A 16,711-nucleotide genomic window follows, 5' to 3' on the forward strand; every position below is an offset into this window, starting at 1 on the left:
AAGAAATAGGTCGCGAGTACAAGTGGCCAAAATGTGTTTCCTTAGAAGGGTGGCGGGCTTCTCCCTTAGAGATAGGGTGAGGAGCTCAGTCATCCGTGAGGAGCTTGGAGTAGAGCTGCTGCTCATTTGCGTTGAAATAGTCAGTTGAGGTGGTTTGGGAATCTGGTAAGGATGTCCCCTGGGCGCCTCCCTAGGGATGTGTTTCAGGCATGTCCAGCTGGGAGGAGGCCTCAGGGAAGACCTAGGACTAGGTGGAGAGATTACATCTCCACACTGGCCTGGGAACACCTCGGGGTCCCCCAGTCAGAGCTGGTTAATGTGGCTCGGGATAGGGAAGTTTGGGGTCCCCTGCTGGAGCTGCTGCCCCCGCGACCCGACTTCTGATAAGCGGTTGAAGATGGATGGATGGATGGATGGATGGGACTTCTCTGATGCGCATCCACATGGGGACTCTCATGTGATGTAAGCGCGCTGGCATGTTCACACGAGAACTGACGTGATACAACTGGAAGTGTAGCTCGTTTTATTTACAAGAGAACGCTGTTCGCAAGCTTCACTGGTTTTTCTTTCATTTGAACATGTCAGCACGCTTGCGTCAAATGAGAGGCGGAGGGAACCAAGTCCCTTCGTGGATGCGCATCGGAGAGTGACCGAAAGTAAACAATTATAGTGAAAAGGACTTAAATATTGATTTTTTTTCTCACCCAAAGCGATCTCATCGCTTTAGAAGACATACATTTAACCACTGGTTTACTTTTACCACGATTGTCTGTGCTTTTTGGAGCTTTAAAATGCTAATCACCATTCACTTGCATTTTATGGGCCTACTTGCCTCACTGATCTGCAGAAGAAAGTCATACACATCAGGAATTGCATGATTGTGAGTAAATGATGATAGACATTATATTTTTTGATGAATTATTCTTTAACTAAAAGAAACTCTCTTTTATATTTCACCTAAAATCTCCCGCAATATTTCTAGTATACGTGTAGACTTTAGCTTTGAGGCCATCTACTGCATATGGTAGTGTAGGCTGCTCCTAAAAGTCTTTCTTTTTTGAGAACATGGAACAAAAATATTGATCCATATGTTGTTGAGCAGAGGGGGCTCGTTTTAGCTTATCGAGGCCCATTCGGACCATTTCTCGGACGGCCCACTGGTACGCTTGGTTCTCCCGATATGCGTCAGCCCACCGGGAAAATGCCCGATAAACCAGATTACCAGTCCAGCCCTGAAGCTAAGTGCCAGCTGTGAAATAATTCATCCTTTTCTGAACAGTTTGTTCCATTTTAAGGATGGCTTGACAATTCCTCCAAAAGTGCAAGGGAAAGAAGATGCACTCTCATTGGTAGAGTCACCCAGTGGCAACAACTTGCACAAGTTTTAATGGGTTTATGTGTTTGATATATCCAGAGGTGGGGAATTTCACACATGAATGGAGCAGACTTCTAACATCAAACAGACATAGTTTATCAACCGCTGACTTTTACCATACTCTTGAGGAAGACTAGGAACCAAAACATATAGGTTTATTGGCATTGCTTTCTGAATTAGGAGGCAAATGTGACTGAGCTCTACTTTTAGCAAAATGTTATCCTGTCCTTGCATTCTGGTGGAAGGAGCAACAAACCAAAGATTAAACAGATATGGGGCAAGCAAATGCAAAGTTTGAAATCAACATGATTTAAAAGAGTGAGACTCATCATCATAAAAAGTCTTTCATTAAAAACAAACAGTGTATTTTCCATTTGTAATTACAAACATTATGTCTTTCTTTATTCAGGGAGGATAAATTAGGCCAGTGAACTCAAATTCCTTTAATCTCCTTTAATTAGCATTAAAGGTGAAGCCTATTATTTCTGTGCCTCAAGACCTGTTCAGTTTGTTGCAAACAAAAAGCTAAATAAAGCCTACAACTACCACAAGGATGTGAGTTTAGGTGTTTAATGAATCATACAATCATTGTAGTTTTTATAAAGCAACTTGTTAGTTACTTACGTTTTAAAAATTCAGCAGTTTCAAAATTCACATGGAAATTATGCTGTAGAACAAAACATGAATGTGTCTTTCTTCAAGTCGTTAGCCACAGACCTAACTGTACTCATACATTTAAAAAACACTATTTTAAAAGAAATTGATCACACTGTGAATTTGGCAACAGGACATTAAAAAGTTCTGCTGCTGAATTTGGTCTGTGCTTACCAAAATTTGAACCACTGCCCTCAATTGCTGAAGCTGGAAATGTTGTTGAGGTGAAATGTCCATGGAGTGCAAAAGAGTTTTATTTTTTTGTTGTAAATGATGTAATGCATTCCACAGGACTGCATATTTTTTTAACCCTACACCCCAAACCTAACCCTAAGCCTAACCATCAGTGGAGTATAATTGTAATTTTAGTGCAAAAGTGTAACCTCATAATTGTAACGTAAACACGATTTCTTCCTGGTTCCCATGGGACCATAACACGAGTCTCAGAAACTGCTCAAGCAATGCGTTATCAGTAGCACCACAGGGAAAGGTAAACACATTTGAATTGATGCAAAAATGTTTGATGGCACTTGTCAGTAATTCAGCAGAATGGGGTCGATTTCAGGGTACATGAACCTTCGGAAGCAACACGTTGATTATGTAGCAAATTAACGAGGGAGCCAATGGCTAAAATTAGCCTTACAAATTGGCCTACAAATTGACGTCATGACTGAACCGCTCTAAAGTAACAATGGGATTGCAAAAAATAACTACTGGTTTCAAACTATTTTTCTTGACAGTTCCACGATCTTTCATTGGTTGGACAACCAGTAAATCCTGCCCTAAACTCACACCATTGGTTGAGCCAAAGTTTCATCGTCAGGCTGGTTGAGATTCTAATACAGAGCAATGCTCTGAAGAGCTACAATAACTACAAAGCAAAGCTATATCAGGACTGCTTTTCTGTTGAGTTGTGTCCCTTTAATGGAGGGTTTAATATCACAGTGCTGGTAGAAGCCTTTGACGAGAAAACAAAAGCTCTTTGAAGCTTCTCTTGAGATACCTCCACTTAGACATGAAGACCTATCAAATTATTTTGAGGCTGGAATTTTGAGTCACGTGTAACTTAAAAAATATATACTTAATCCTTTCAAATTGTATAATGTTTTAAAAAATGGGGACAGTGTGGGTTGAAATGTGACAGTCACAATCACATTTGATGATATTTATGAAACACGATATGTAACAGAGTTCGTATGAAACTATTGAATAATGAATATGCAACATAAATATGTTCCAGAATGTGCCAATGTATTTTATTTAGTTATTTAAAGCTTAACTGCAAACTGTATAACAAATTAATTAAAAGGTAGTGAGGGAAATATTATCCTATCTACATTATGTAACATCATGTCTTCACTCAGTTACATAATCGGTGCAGCTCTGTTTGAGTTTGTTTCCATAATTCAGTTGCCACAGCTTTTATCCCACAAACATCACACAACTAATTTACTACAGTGAAAAATTATGAAATATTTCAAAAGCAATGTTTAAAGTTTAACATAAAATAGAATACTTAGTGACTGAGGTTTTCATAATTTCTTTTAAGTTCTCTTTAACAAAAATGACCAAGAATGTATGCTGTTGTAACCGTTCCTGGTTGCCCCGCTCCGAACAGGACTCGAACCGACGTCTCCGGCATGGGATGCGGGTGCGCTAACAAGGTGGCTAAAGACTACAGCCTCTAACGTCAGTCACTAGTGCACTACTTGATGTCAGGAGAGTGAGGTTTACACACTGAACAGCTACCTAACAGCTGGCTCCCATTACATTCACCCCCCTAAACCTCACTCCTATCCGGGTCACGGCACCATTGTAAACAGTCCTGCTCGCCCCGCTCCAAACGAGACTCAAACCGACATCTCCAGCATGGGAGGCAGGTGCTCTAACAAGGAGGCTAAAGGCTACAACACACCGCACAGCTATCTACCAGCTGGCTCCCGTTACACTGTCTAATAAGGAGCTGGAATTTAATAAATAGTATATATTACAAAGAACCTAATTGTAAATATGGTTATAAAAATATTCAGGGCTATCGGGCACCAAAAACACAAATACAAAAAAACAAACAGGGTCTCTCATGGTCATAGCAAGCTCTTGGTAGTCCAAATGTGCAAGGCAGAATACAACGTCCCTCAAGTATTCTGGAGGTAATGTGAAATATAAAATATTAATGGTATGTTAGTGTACTAGGACCCATGTACTGTGGAAGGGTCACACATACTCCATGTGGAATATGTTTTTAACCTCACAATATTAAAGGAATATTTCACCCAAAAATGAAAATTCTCTAATCATTTACTCAACCTTGTGCCATCATTTCTTCTGCTAAACGCAAACTCACACACACACACACACACACACACACACACACACACACACACACACACACACACACACACACACACACACACACACACACATGTTGTGTTTCCATGTTTTATGGGGACTTTCCATAGACATAATGGTTTTTATACTGTACAAACTTTATATTCTAAACCTAACCCAACCCCTAAACCTAACTCTCACAGAAAACTTTCTGCATTTTTACATTTTCAAAAAACATAATTTAGTATGATTTATAAGCTGTTTTCCTCATGGGGACCAACAAAATGTCCCCACAAGGTCAAAAATTTCAGGTTTTACTATCCTTATGGGGACATTTGGTCCCCACAAAGTGATAAATACACGCTCTCACACACACACACACACACACACACACACACACACACACACACACACACATGTTGTGTTTCCATGTTTTATGGGGACTTTCCATAGACATAATGGTTTTTATACTGTACAAACTTTATATTCTATCCCCTAAACCTAACCCTACCCCTAAACCTAACCCTCACAGAAAACATTCTGCATTTTTACATTTTCAAAAAACATAATTTAGTATGATTTATAAGCTGTTTTCCTCATGGGGACCGACAAAATGTCCCCACAAGGTCAAAAATTTCGGGTTTTACTATCCTTATGGGGACATTTGGTCCCCACAAAGTGATAAATACACGCTCACACACACACACACACACACACATGCACATACACACACGTGCACACACACATGCACACACACATACACACACACACACACACACACACACACACACACACACACACACACACAAGATCTTTAGAAGAATATCTCAGCTCTGTAGCTCCCAGGGACTTGCTGTCCAAGGTAAGCAGTACTTAGCTAACAGAATGTTGAAAAGAAAAATGACATAAAATATTTAAATATAATGGGTTTTCTTCAATTAATAATTTTACTAATTCATAAACATATAACAAAATAAAAAACACAACATATGAATCATGTTTCACTTCCTGCCAAACAAATTCTGAAGCCCTAACCTTTTACTTGACCTCTTTTCCCACACAACACTCCGGAAATGAGAGCGCCCTATCCAACTTGCATCCCCTTACTGTAAAATAATTAGCTTGCCAAACATAATGCTGATCAGAACCCAATTTTTTATGTGTTTATCCCCAAAATGTATGACCGCCCCATTAGCCAAAATATAGAGTCTGGGGCAGAGTGAAATTTGAGTGCCTAAAACGTCCCACAAAAACCTCTGAACCAAAACTCTTGGATCTTAGCACACCACTAAAAAACATGGATTGTGTCTCCATCTTCTGATTGGCATCGCCAGCAGGTGGGTGTGTCTTTCAGACCAAGCCTATACAATCGAGAGGGGGTCTAATAGAATTTATGTAAAATCTCAAATTACATAAAGCACATCTAGATGCAGACTCAATATTTTTCCTAAGCCCACACTCCCACCTCTAATACCAAGTTTAAATCTTTCTCCAATAATCTCTTGATAGAAGTTGAAGCTCCTTCCCCCAGCCTCTGAATAAGCGGGGAGTAATACACTGATGCCTCATGACCTTTTCCAAAAGCAGTAATCACCACATCTAGAGTATCTGCTGCTTTAGGTGGTGTTTGCCACTCCCAAAAAAAGTACAGAGCAGGCAGTGCAGCTGTAAATACTTAAAGGGTAACTAAACACCTGCTCAGAGTCTGACTCCACCCACTAGAAATATTTGAAAATGCTGGAAAAGTGGGCAGACCCCGGCGGGGATAGAGGGAACGAACCGAGTGCAGGGCTGAGCGGTGGCGGGGGCACCTGAGACTCGTAGTGACAGATTAATTGACAGCTGCTGTCAGACTCTATGTTATTATTATTCCTCACACGGTCGCAAGACGACATGTACATGAATCTGGCGTGGTGAGCTGGAACCTGCTTACGTCAGCTGTCACCGCTTACGTCACGAAGTACCGCAACAGCCAATAGGAAAATTCAACTGCAGTAGCCACCGTTCAACCTGAAGAGGGCAGCACTCAGACGTTTTTACACCATATATTGTAGAATTAAAACACTTTATACACAAATGTCAAAAACATTACTTGAATCAATGACCAGTACTAATAAAGCCTCATGCTTACAGATCATTAACTAAAAAAAGTTGGTTTAGGGTTTAGTTACCCTTTAAAGCACTGAGATCTGGGAATCCAAAAGTGTTGAACCAAATTTTCAAAAGATCTCAACTCTCTACTTGAGGCAACATTTAAATAAATGTCTAAATTAAACACTATGGACTCTTTTTTCCAAACCACATGCAAATACAAGATAACGAGGGTAACTTAACTTCTATGATTAGTTTGATAGGCAGGCTTTGCAATGGCAAACAGGGGTAAGAACTACCTGTTCAATACAAAACCAGGGAGGGGCTCTCTCAGGTGGAAGCGACCAATGAGCCAAATTGCTGAGACCGAATGCATAATAATAAAACTAAATCTTGTGTAGGCCTAAATATAATTGTTACTATAAACTACTGTTTTTGTTCAAATTCATCATCTTTCATCTTAGTTGAGCAGCACAGACAGTTATTAGAATGTCTTCTGAAGTGATCCAGTTGTTTTTGGGAGAGAACAGACCAAAATATAACTCCTTTTTCACTGTACATCTTGTCATTGAACTCTCTAGGCATGATCATGATTTCAAACTCCATTGCACTTCCTAGTGCTTGATGCATGCGCAGAGTGCTAGATGCCGCTATAGGAAGTGTAATCGATCACCAAGGAGACTGCTGTCAAGATATACAGTGAAAAAGGAGTTATATTTTGGTCTGTTCTTCCACAAAACCAACTGGATCACTTCAGAAGACATTCATTAGGCTGATGAATAATGTTTATGCTGACTTGATCTGCTTTTTGGAGCTTCAAAGTCCTGATTACCATTCACTTGCATTTGTGTGAACAGTTTTGCAGAAGAAAGGAAGTCATACACATCGGTGATGACATGAGGGTGAGTGAATAATTAGAGAATTATCATTTTGGAATGAACTAACCCTTTAAGTATACTAAAACCTGTTACAATGTAGTCCAATGAGACAAGTGAAAATGCTTTTTCTCTTTTAATTCAAACATTTTCATTGTTGAATTCACAGTATTTTGTTTGTTTTGTATAATGGTGTTTACACTTGCATTGTAATCAACAATTTATCACAAATGCCTACACAAGTACATGATCATTTATATATGCAATGAAATATATGATAGCAAAAATCTGATTATAGTGGTGGTTTTACAGATATTCAGACAATGCTACCATAGATCCACTTCACTCTATGTTGGTTCATTCCATGTTTTAAACAGATCAAAAGGTCCCTAGAGAGTCTCATTTTCACAGAGAGCAGACAAATATGTCAGGACAAAGATTACTATGAAATGGATGGAAATTAGTGTTGTCACAAGTACCAGTTCTTTGGTACCAAGCCGATACCAGTGTTTTTGCAGTACCAGTAGTACTGAAGACCGACTCAATCTGGTACCAGCGTGCAGTATGACTGACTAAGCTGCACTATGTAAGATTTTTTGGTTAAAAATGAACAAATTGCCATTAAGTTGCTTCGTTAAGTAGGGTTGCTTCGATACCAACATTTTGACTTCGGTATAATACCAGCAATGGTACCTCTGTATCGATACCAAATCGATAATATAATCAACAACAAAAAAAGCCTCTGATTTTTTTTACGCAATTACACAGAAAATGACAATTAAAAGAACTACAGTCTTACAGATTCAAATTCAAGTGTTTTCCATTGAAATTTTCCTGGATTCCATGTTATCAGCTAAAATCAGCTAAACCTGTAGTTAAGACTGCAAAGAAATGGACCAGAGAAGCAGAGCTGGAACTACAAGCCTGTTTTAACTGCACTGATTGGGCTGTTTTTTAAGCTGCAGACACCAACCTGGACGAGCCCACAGACTCTGTGACATCATATATCAGTTTCTGTGAGGACATGTACACTCCTACAAGGACTTATTTAAAATACAACAATGAGAAACCATGGTTTACAGCCATGTCAGGCCTAAGGGGATGCTTACAGAATTGGGGATACAATCTTGTATAATCAGGCCAAAAACACACTGACAAACGTAGGGTTGTTGAAGCTTATGTTGCTTATCATGCTTTTATGAATCAAACATTACTCATGTGTTAACCGATCACAATGTATCTACGTTGTCCGGTGAAGTTACTGTGACATGTTTAATATGTATGTCTTCTGAAATGTACTTCTTGTATTTGCTATATTGCATATTTAAGCATATTATTTTTATGATTAATAAAGTATATTTTATCCCCATCTTTATTGAATCCTCATTTTATTTTTTTAATTCACTGTGTTATTTTGTGCATTGCATAGACATACTATTGTAGTAACTGATGCTGGACAATCTAGTATAAAAATAATGAAGTCTTCTATTGAACTCATATCAGCGATATCACGAGTTCAACCTCTTAAACTGAAAATTCTAGTAGGCTACAATTCAAACATCAATAGTAGATAAAACACTTGAACAATCATATTAAGATATACTGTTGGTGACTGAGGAGAGTCCCCTGTTCTCTATTTAGAAGTGCTTTGAGTGTTGTATCAGAAAAGCGATTTAAGTGTAAAATTCATTCAAAAATGTAAATCAAAGCAAGTAATATTTCTGTTTCTAATGTTTAATCGTATAACATAATATCAACATGAAATGATCATGTTCTGGCTCCAGTCTTGATCACATGCAGTCGATGTCCAGGGGGCTCAAATTGGGAGATTCATCAGCCAGAAGAGCAATTTAATTGTAGTTTTAACCACAGATGTTGCTCGAGATCACAGTACGTAGTGCAGCTTTAAAATGCTCATTTTGAGCATGTGCTCTGTTCCACCTTACACTGAAATGGACAATTAACCAAATAAAAATTGTGACACGTACAAGTGTGATTTATTGAACCGCTAAAGGCTGCAATCTTAGTGTGGAATAGCTGCGTACATTGAATGAATGTATAAATCCGACCGCTCATACGTATTGAGAATAATTCATGACATGTTGTATCAGATGACAGAGCAGAGCACTAATCTACTGTGAACCACACAGCATATTTAAATTATATATTTTTTTAATTAAATCACAGAATTTGCACTTTAATCTCAACTCATCTTTATTTATATTGCATTTTAAACAGAGTTGACCAAAGTGCTTCACAATAATTAAATGTAAAACATTTAAAAATGACCACAAACACACAATACAAACACTCCAAAACTACATTTCATTTGTCAGACTCAAATGGCAGAATAAAGAGATGAGATTTCAGACATAAATTAAACATCTCTGTGTCGCAAACTGTTTATCCGGAAAGTGAAGCTTCCGGCAAAAAATATACATCATAAAGTGCAAGGCAATTTATGTGAGCCTGTAGTGCAAGCCAAAGTCAAGCACTCTGCTATCACACCCTTTATGTGTAATGTTTGGTGTCCTAGGAGTGGAACAAACGCAGGAGTGGAACAAACGCAGGAGTGGAACAAACGCAGGAGTGGAACAAACGCAGGAGTGGAACAAACGCAGGAGTGGAACAAACGCAGGAGTGGAACAAACGCAGGAGTGGAACAAACCATAACAATACAATTCAAGGACTGACAACTACTTACAAAACTAGAGGGTATATATACACTTGGAACTTAATAAGGGAATGACATACAGGTGGGGATAACAAGGGAGTGATCAGGGCAGTGAATTCTGGGAAACGTAGTGTAGGAGAGAACTTCAAAATAAGTGTCCTTGAATGTGGTAAGACAGACTGTGACATTATGAAACCCACTATCTAAGCAAAGTTCTCATTAATTCTCTGATTAATGATTCATGTCCAATAATACAGACGTTCCTCTTTTATTTTCGACACCAAAGTTTATCATTCTGCAATGATGTTAATAGAAGCTGTTATTCACTATTTGTTGTGACAGTAAAATGTCTATCTGAGTAAACTTTAAATTTTGAAGATTTTTATGAAGGGAAAAGTGAGGCATGCTCAAATCCATGACTATAGACAATTATGTTGGGAATGGAATACTAGCTTAATATACACTGTATACACTCGAAGTGATTTTATTTGTGTCCCTAACATGATTAATTTCCTCAGTTTTACATAATATTTTTGCATTCTATTACTGATTATGTTGTATTATGTTATGTTGTACTTTATACCACAAATAATAACTATTTCAAAAAAGAGTATGCTACTGTTGTCACATGACCTCATCACGTTGCAAGTGAATTGTATCCAGTTATCATCTTGGAAATAAAACAATAATTTGGCATGTTGTTTAATACATTTTGTGCAAAAATATCTTTAATAATACAAATTATGGCACATTTTGATATTGAAGTAGTTATTCTATGCATGCAGAAAATGTGTATACAGTGTTCCTTATAAGTACCTCGAACACACTGTGGACATACTTAGTTATTTATCATAATGCACGGAAATCTGGATTTTATGCAGGCTTACTGTTCGTTGTCTGAAGAGAAAGTCTATCCCTCACAGCCTCGTTTTCATTCCCAGCAAAAATCAAAGATGGTCCTACTGTGAATAAGGTCTATAACTGCAATTCAGACCTGCAAGTGCCAAAAGGAGCAGAACTCTGTGACTGATCCTCTCGTGCTTATTTAACAGAGAAATTACATGGATCAGTAAGTGATCTGCTGCCTGGTAAATCATCTGCTATAATCTGTTGGACTGAAGGCAAATATATAATGCCAAACTTTCAAGGGAGTATTGCCAGGCAAGAGAAAACAGCTCAGGATAATGCCAACACCAGGCTTTGTTTTTTTTTTTCTTTCTATGCCGTGACCTACACTATTGTCCTTTATCAGCTATGCTGTGCTGCTAAGCAGCATTGCTGACAAAACATTACTAAGCTGTGTATATAAAGATCAAATTAAATATTAAGCTATTCCCCTAGGGTGGACCAACAGAGGTGATATGAGGTCATAAAGTTGATAAGACTCCTACAAATCCCAGATCTCAGTACAACAGTAAGAACTGAAGTATGTGCACACGAGACCTCTAGTATAACCTTGTCAAGTCAATAAGAACTCTTATTTAAACAAAAGCCTGTATGTTCATTTTATTTTGTGTGATGTTGCAAGTCAGTGTATGCAGTGGTGTAAATTCAAGGATTTCCCCTAAATCAATATTGCAATACTAGCTGTATGCAAATCACCTCTAATGTTTCCATGTTTTGTTGGCCTATCATTGGTAGACCCATTGACAAAATAATGGTATTTTCTTCAGATAACAATTCAGATAACACCATATAGAGTTCCACAATGTGATATTACAGTGTACACATATAATACTGATAAATACCTGACCCATCACATGACAAACTACAGCTCCTAATCTGTAGTTTTAGACTGCCACCCAATGTTCTAATATATATACTACAACCCCACAGATACCAGATGATATCAGAGCTGGTAGAGACATTAATCATTGCAAGGTGCCCACTCAAAAAAAACAAAAAACAATTGTTGTGGTGAGAAAGACTAAAATGTAAGCTGAGACATCTTACCTAACTTAGTCTCCAGATAACAGTTTCTTGAAAAATAAATAAATAAATAACTATATATATATATATATATATATATATATATATATATATATATATATATATATATATATATATATAGTACTGTGCAATATATATTATCCCAAGAATGAATTCTTAATGTAGTTACTGTTGCAGATACAAATGCACTAAGGCTATACAAAAATTGCCACAAAAGTGTAAAACATGCACACCAAAAAGAGCACAAAAACTAGATAAAACAGCTACAACACCAGCACCTATTATGCTTTTGGGATGTTACCTTTCCTTTATTGTGTGATATAACTCTATATAACTCTTAACAGATATAGCGCGATAGCTTTTCTTCTGTCAACAACTCGAACTACATGTAAAACAAAGAATCACAATGATTAAAATTAATTTTCATACTGTTTCAATGTCTTAAACAATGTCAAAGTAAACGTTTGGATTTAAAATCAAAATTACTTACACATTTTAGATTTTGTGGCACACAGAAACTGCGGATCAGTTAAGTCATTTTGATTTTAAATCCAAACGTTTACTTTGACATTGTTTAAGACATTGAAACAGTATAAAAATTCATTTTAATCATTGTGAATCTTTGTTTTACATGTAGTTCGAGTTGAAGAAAAGCTATCGCGCTATATCTGTTGCTAAGAAGGAGAAGAATGAGACGCATTTGCGTTCACTCTGTCTTTTTTTTAGGGTAAGAAATCATATAGGATGGCATTTTGCAACTTTTGGGACTATAATCATTCTTTTTTGTTTTTCTTGACCCTGTAATTTAGTAACTGTAGAACACATTAACTGAAATTATGCGTAGGCCTATATGATGAAATGATTACAGTTTCTTGTCAATCTATGTCTATTTTAATGTGAACAATGCGCTGCCACTTTAATTCAGTGCCGTGCAGCACAGCAAAAATAGACTCGGTGCGGAAACGATCGCTGCACTGCTGTATACGCACCGCAACTGAAACGGATCGACGGACTGCATCCGCGTGCAGTGTAAAAGCTCTAACCTGTTAACATGGGTACGGAAAAAAATATGCACCGCAAACGTACTGCAAACGGAGTATGTGTGAAACGGGCGTAAGTAGTACAAAATCAAAACCTGACAGTTCACTTACTTAAATTTGAAATTTATGTAACTGATTACTTCTGAGTTCTGCTAATTTGGGTTTACAGTCTTCACTGATCAGAATGGTGTTTTAAATAGACCACATTTCACTAGCACACCATATATATGTTATATATAACATATATAACATATATATGTTATATATATATATACATATACATGTATATATATAACATGTATATGTAACATGTATATATATACCCTGTATATATAGTAACATAATTTTTCATCAAACATAAAGTGATCAAAAATCATTAACATAAGAACAATCATAATTACAAAAATTATTACAAATCTCCTTCAAAGACAAATCCTCATTCATCTCTTTTGGAAATAATAATTTAAAGTAAAAAATCTAAAAAAAAATTCTCTCTTTTTCCTCACAAGTTCAATATCCCCAACTCTCGTACAAGGTTTTACATGTTCAATACCCAAAAAGAAAAAGGATGATAATAGATGATTGAATTCATTAAAGAGATTTGCAACGGGACTGTTTTAATCATTCTTTTTATTGCACTTTTATGTTCTGTCATGAGCTCCTATGAAGGAGTAGATGTATCTCCAACATAAAGCTTTTTACATGGGCATTGAATAATGTAGATCACATTTCTAGTTTTGCATGTTATTAAAATGTTATGTCTATACATAAACATAAATATGTCTATACATCAATACATGTTGGTAGCAGTTAAAAGAGCAATTAAACTCTAGATGCATTAACCCAATTCCAGAGGTAGGTAGTAACACACTACATTTACTCCATTACATTTACTTGAGTAACTTTTTGGTTAAACCAATACCAGGTTTAAATCCTTCTTCCATAAACTCTTGAGAGAAGACAAAGCTCCATCCCCCAGACTCTGAATTAACAGGGAGTAATACACAGATGCTTCATGACCTTTCCCAAAAGCAGTAATCACCATTTCCAGAGTATCTGCTGCCTTAGGAGGGTATACACTACTCCCAAAATAGTACAGAGCAGGTGGCGCAGCTGTAAATACCTAAAGAACTGGGATCTAGGAATCTTAAAATGTTGAACCAAATTATCAAAAGATCTCAGTACTCCACTCTCATATAGTTCACCAAGTGTAGTAACCCCCTCCCAATCCACTCTAACCAACAGAAAGGGGACTAATTAATATGTAATTTAGTGTTCAGCCATATGCTAGAAGCAACATATAAATAAATGTCTGAATTAAACACTCTGGACACTTTTGTCCAAATCACGTGCAAATGCAAGATAACAGGGTGTGACTTAACTTCTATGATTAGTTTGATCGAATGGCTTTAAAATGGCGAAATAGTCTAAGTAATAGGCCAAATATCTAAGACCGAACGCATAATAATTATTTAAATGTAACCTGGGACACCTACCATTCCAAATAAAGGACTTCAAATCAAAATCAAATTGATGGCAATAAGAGAGGGGAACATCTACAGGGAGATATTGTAGCAGGTAGTTGAATTTTTGAATACAGTTCATTTTAATAACATTACCCTTCCCAATCATTGATAAATGTAACCTGCGCACATTGCTTGAATAACGTTTTAATAAAGAGTCAAAATTAACTCTGACTAAATCACAAAAATGTTCTGGGAATAAAATGCACAAATAACTTAATGCCATGTATGGGCCATTGAAAGGCGCCCTGCTGAAAAGCAGTTACTGGGCAGTATGCAGTCAGAGCCAAAGCTTCGGATTTAGACCAATTTAACTCTGTATCCTGAAAATTTAGAAAAGGAATTGATCATTCTGTGGAGGCAAGGCATAGATATAGTAGGGTCGGATACAAAAAATAAAATATCATCTGCGTAAAGCAAAAGCTTATGCGCCATACCTCTCACCAACACCCCTGGAAAATCATCTTCCCTACTTATTGCAGCTGCTAATGGTTCCAGGACAAGACAGAACAATAATGGGGAAAGAGGGCAACACTGCCAGGTGCCGCATTCAGAGTAAAATAATGTGAAATGAATCCATTTGTTTGTATTGCTGCTACAGGGTGTCTATAAAGTAACTAATCCATTCAATGAAAGTATATTTCCAAAATCTTAAAAAGATAATCCCATTCTACCATATCAAACGCCTTTTCGGCATCAAGCGAGATGGCAGCCTGATCATTCGCCACTGGCCACATGATATTGATGAAACGCCTAATGTTATCAGAAGAGCTACGGCTTAGATATAAAAACAAAAAATCTATTTGTTACGGAAAAATTCAGTATTATTATATTTATTTGTTCCCAAACTGTTAATTTCATTTAATCTTGTGTTTCTGTGAGGGCGTCCAGCAGCTGAAGCAGGACAGGAAAGAACAAACGTAATAAAACCAGATGGGCCAGGAAGATAGACACCTAGAGCCCGAGAAGTGACCTTTTCAGGAGAATACAGGGGGTCGTTTAATAATAAAATGAAGTCCCATGCCCCCCTCCTGAGAGAAGCAGGAGGTAATTTAGGTTGTAAATGAAGGCCTTTTTGGCTTCTCAGGGACAAAGAACAGTTTGACCTGCCCTGGGGGTGGGGGGTGGGGGGTAGAAACCATCCCAAACCAGTTTAAAGATATGGGATATCTAGAAACTGGGTGGGAGGGGTTACAATGTCGGAGAATTGTATAAAATATCTATGTTTTGTTGAGTCTAACAGGCATTCTGTTTCTAAACTGGGTAGCTGCGGTTTGTGAAAAGAATCCTCAGAAGAATAAACCTTTTCTCTTTATTACAATTTGCCTCCTGAAAGTTTTCTTACACTTTTGATGCTGTTTTTATTAACCTCTGAAAATTGCTATTACACTATTCTAGAATACATCTTATGGCCTGATAATGTATAGTACCTACCAGATGGGTAGGTCTCCAAAAGTTTCCAAATATCTGTAAGACCAAGATTTTTACACATCCTGTAAAGTGTCAATGTTGCTCTATGGTGCTTACACACTTTTACTTCACTATGAAAAAGGACTGAATCCATCAGTAGATTAAAGTCTCCTCCCAATATTATATCATGAGGGGTGCCAGTGGCTTGCAACTTCCCTTCGAGATCTATAAAAAAAAAGCCCTGATCATCAGCATTATATGCGTAAATATTAGCCAAAATCAACCTTTTCCCCTGAATTTAAGCTAAAACTATAATGACTCTTCCTAATTTATCATTAATCTGTTTGAGAAATTTTAATTATAGATGTTTATTTATCAATATAACTCCCCTTCTTTTACTTGAGTCAGCACTAAAGAAAACATGTCCACGCCATATCATCCCAAATTTTCCAGCTTCCTGTGGTGAAAGATGAGTTTCTTGAAGTAACACTATATCATATTTCTTACATTTATAAAAAAAAAAAAAAAAAAAAAGCTTTCTTCATTTTATAAACTCAAAGAGTCCATGTACACCTACGAGAGTCCCCAGTGACAACTTTGCAATCGGATTCCTCAAGTCTGGTGCTTCTGCAAAAATTTTGTGAGGCAAAATTGCATAACAGAAAATACTTTGTGAAACAAACTCCAGCCAATGGAAGGCATAAACAACAAGCAAATTCATCTACAACTGGTGGACCAATCATTGGTGTGTGAACGCAGTGTAAAGCAATTTGAATACCGCTAAGGTTAAA

The sequence above is a fragment of the Xyrauchen texanus genome, chromosome 41, assembly GCF_025860055.1.
Source record: "Xyrauchen texanus isolate HMW12.3.18 chromosome 41, RBS_HiC_50CHRs, whole genome shotgun sequence".
Classification (NCBI taxonomy): domain Eukaryota; kingdom Metazoa; phylum Chordata; class Actinopteri; order Cypriniformes; family Catostomidae; genus Xyrauchen; species Xyrauchen texanus.